The following is a 4,008-nucleotide window of genomic DNA, read 5'->3' as shown; positions in this document are numbered from 1 at the left end:
ATGGCGTTATTTACAGGGGGGTTCTGTATGGCGTTATCTATAGGGGGGATCTGTATGGCGTTATCTACAGGGGGTCTGTATGGCGTTATCTACAGTGGGGGCTGTATGGCATTATCTACAGGGGGTGTCTGTATGGCGTTATCTACAGGGGGGGCTGTAAGGCGTTATTTACAGGGGGGCGGTATGGCGTTATCTACAGGGGGGCTGTATGGCGTTATCTACAGCGGGGATTTGGGGCTGTAAGACGTTATCTACAGGGGGGCTGTATGGCGTTATCTACAGGGGGCTGTATGGCGTTATCTACAGGGGGCTGTATGGCGTTATCTACAGGGGGCTGTATGGCGTTATCTACAGGGGGGCTGTATGGCGTTATCTACAGGGGAGCTGTATGGCGTTATCTACAGGGGGGCTGTATGGCGTTATCTACAGGGGGGATTTGGGGCTGTAAGACGTTATCTACAGGGGGGCTGTATGGCGTTATCTACAGGGGGCTGTATGGCGTTATCTACAGGGGGAATTTGGGGCTGTATTGCGTTATCTAAAGGGGGGGTGAATGGCGTTATCTACAGGGGGGCCGTATGGCGTTATCTACAGTGGGGGCTGTATGGCGTTATCTACAGTGGGGGCTGTAAGGCGTTATCTACAGGGGCTGTGTATGGCGCTATCTACAGGGGGCTGTGTATGGTGCTATCTATAAGGGGGGCGCTGTGTGGTGGAATCTATAGAGAGGCACTAGTTACAAGGGGGGGTTGTGTGATACCCAGCGGAGGGGGGCCCCAGTCAAAAGTTTGCTATGGGGCCCAGTCTTTCCTAGTTACGCCCCTGCCCATGTGCAAATAATGCATAATCAACAGTGATTAACATACAAGCATGTAAAAAAGGGCAACATTTGGCTAATACAAATGTAAAAAAGTTCACAGCACCATATAACAATGTACAAACAGTTATTGCACAAAGTGTATATAAAAATTCTGTGTTACAAAACAGTGTATTTAATCCATTACACTAACATTGAACAAGTATATGTATTAGTGACGGAGGGGAGTTACGAGCCGCTCACCAGCCGCAGAGCCTCAGACCAAATCGTGCAAGTGCTGTTTCAATTAAAATCTACAACCCTCCAGTGTCTTCAATAGTCAACAGAGCATGCACTAACAACACATTGTGCAAGGAAGGGCAAACATCCAATCAGTGGACGGCGTCCCAGGTTGCCATGACAAAAGTTTACAGCAGCCATCAGAAACAAGTTCCTCCTGTAGTGAGAGTTACGAACCCTCAGCTCTTGACATCAGTCAAGCAACATATGAATTCTAAATAAAATGTATTTTTTCAAGGGAAAATGCCAAAGTCAATCACACCACGGATTCCCAGACAGTCTCCCACACTGGTACTAGCGAGGTCTTAAGCTGTGTAACTTCTGCGATCTGACGCGAGCAGGCATATCCAGCTTAGAATGGTCATTGACAATATATTTCTCACTTGGTATTTAAATCTACTTTACTCCATAGCATCAAAAAGAACTTTAGCAGACCGGGTCATTATCTGGACACCAACATCTACAATGTAGTGTATCAGACAAGCTCCACGTCTAATATGGTCTGTCAACCACACCTCCGTATGGTGGCTATCCATTATAGACATAACGGTCCGTTATATTAGCACCAAAAAGCAATAGGAGTTTAAAGAGTATTTTATTGGAATAGGCAAATCTCTAGAACATAACATTCATATAAGCTATAGTAATATGGGCGATAAATGTTGATTATTGAGCTTTAACAGACAGTAGAGGAAGAAAAAATATCAATAGATATATATAGCTTGCACCACAATTTATTGTACAGAGTATGTTGCTCATCGACGGTGTGTGGCTCATCCCCATAAGATATTTCAATTCTAAAAGGGAAAAAAGTAAAGAGCAATTAAAAAAATAAAAATAAATGACTTTTATCATGTCACCATTACACTTCATCAAAAATTGGCAGATAAATAATAGAGGAAAGAAGGCAAAACCCCCACTTAAGCAGAACAATTCCCAAGTATAATGTCCTATAGGGTTATCTGGGCATCACTCTTGACACTTGAAAGTCAACATTGAGTCCATTAGGTCTCAATGTGTTGAGTTTGTAAATCCACGCTTTTTTAGAGCAGTGAGCCTATCACCCCCACGTTTCAATACCGGTATATGGTCAATAATCATGAAACGAAGGTCACGTTCACTGTGTCTGTTATCAAAAAAGTGTTTAGACACCGGTAGATCTTTCCTTTCCTTGCGAATGGTATACCTATGATTATTGAGGCGTGTCTTCATGTCACACATTGTTTCTCCAACATACAGAAATTTACACGGACACCAGATTACATATGCAACCCAATCAGAACTACATGTCAAGAAATGCTTAATTTTAAAGCTATGACCACTGTCTGGATGTATGAAATTACTGCCTTTTACCATCAATGCACAATGAATGCAACCCAAATACGGAAAACACCCCATTTTACGTGGTTTCAAATATTGTTGTCTCTTACCAGTGTTACTTATAATGTCCGATTTCATCAATCTATCCTTTACATTTGTGGGACGTCTATACGACATAAGGGGACAAACGTTGAATTGTTTAATAGCACTGTGGCTGTCCCTCACTAATGGCCAATGGTGTCTAATGATATTCCCTATCTTGTGACTTAAATCATTGTAGGTAGAAACAAAAGGCATTCTATCTAAATCTTGTTTCTTACGATGTTTGCACAGTGCCTGTTCTTGAGAAAATTGTTGTACCCTATTTTTCTGTTTAGTGATGACTCGTTGTGGATATGCCCTTTTTTTAAAATTCTCTATCATGATCTTAAAAGTGGGATAAATTTTTTCTTCCTCATCCACAATCCTTCTCACACGTAGCATCTGACTAAATGGTATAATTTTTCTAAGATGACAACTGTCATAATGGATAAGAGTATTGCGATCCGTAGGTTTAGTGAAGAGTTCAGTGTGTAAATTTGTGCCTGAAATAATTACCTTGGTGTCCAAAAATTGTATTGACTCATTTGAAGACACTAAAGTAAATTTGATATCCGGATCAATCTCATTGAGAAAATTATGGAAATCCAGCAGTTGTGCCTCGGGGCCTAGCCAAATGAGGAAGACATCATCTATGTAACGCCACCACCTCAGCACCAGGCTGAAGTGGTGGGACACATAGACAGACATCTCGTCAACTTTTTTTCCCTTTTAGATTTGAAATATCGTATGGGGATGAGCCACACATCGTCGATGAACAACAGACTCTGTACAATAAATTGTGGTGCAAGCTATATATATCTATTGATATTTTTTCTTCCTCTACTGTCTGTTAAAGCTCAATAGTCAACATTTATTTCCCATATTACTATAGCTTATACGAATGTTGTGTTCTAGGGATTTGCCTATTCCAATAAAATACTCTTTAAACTCCTATTGATTTTTGGTGCTAATATAACAGACCGTTATGTCTATAATGGATATCCACCACATGAAGGGGTGGGTGACAGACCATATTAGACATGGAGCTTGTCTGATACACTACATTGTAGATGTTGGTGTCCAGATAATGACCCGGTCTGCTAAGTTCTTTTTGATACTACGGAGAATAGTAGATTTAAGTACCTAGTGAGACATATAAAGTCAATGACTATTCTAAGCTGAATGTGCCTGCTCTTGTCAGATCGCAGAAGGTACACGGCTTAAGGCCTCGCTAGTGTGGGAGACTGTCTGGGAATCCGTGGTGTGGTTGACTTTGGCATTTTACCTTGAAAAAATAAATGTTATTTACAATTCATATGTTGCTTGAGTGATGTCAAGAGCTGAGGATTCGTAACTCTTACTACGGGACGAACTTGTTTCTGATGGGCTGCTGTAGACTTTTGTCATGGCAACCTGGGACGCCGTCCACTGATTGGATGTTTGCCCTTCCCTGCACAACGTGTTGTTAGTGCATGCTCTGTTGACTATTGCAGACACTGGAGGATTGTAGA

At 41.6% G+C, this 4,008-nt stretch overlaps 1 pseudogene; it reads right to left on the bottom strand.

Moving 5' to 3' along the window:
* Nucleotides 1–1,346: 1,346 nt before the first annotated feature.
* On the bottom strand, nt 1,347–1,465 carry LOC142661318 (5S ribosomal RNA; annotated as a pseudogene).
* Between the last annotated feature and the right edge of the window lie 2,543 nt (nt 1,466–4,008).

This window comes from Rhinoderma darwinii, chromosome 9 (genome assembly GCF_050947455.1).
Source record: "Rhinoderma darwinii isolate aRhiDar2 chromosome 9, aRhiDar2.hap1, whole genome shotgun sequence".
Lineage (NCBI taxonomy): Eukaryota > Metazoa > Chordata > Amphibia > Anura > Rhinodermatidae > Rhinoderma > Rhinoderma darwinii.
This window is presented reverse-complemented; position numbering and strand designations above follow the sequence as displayed.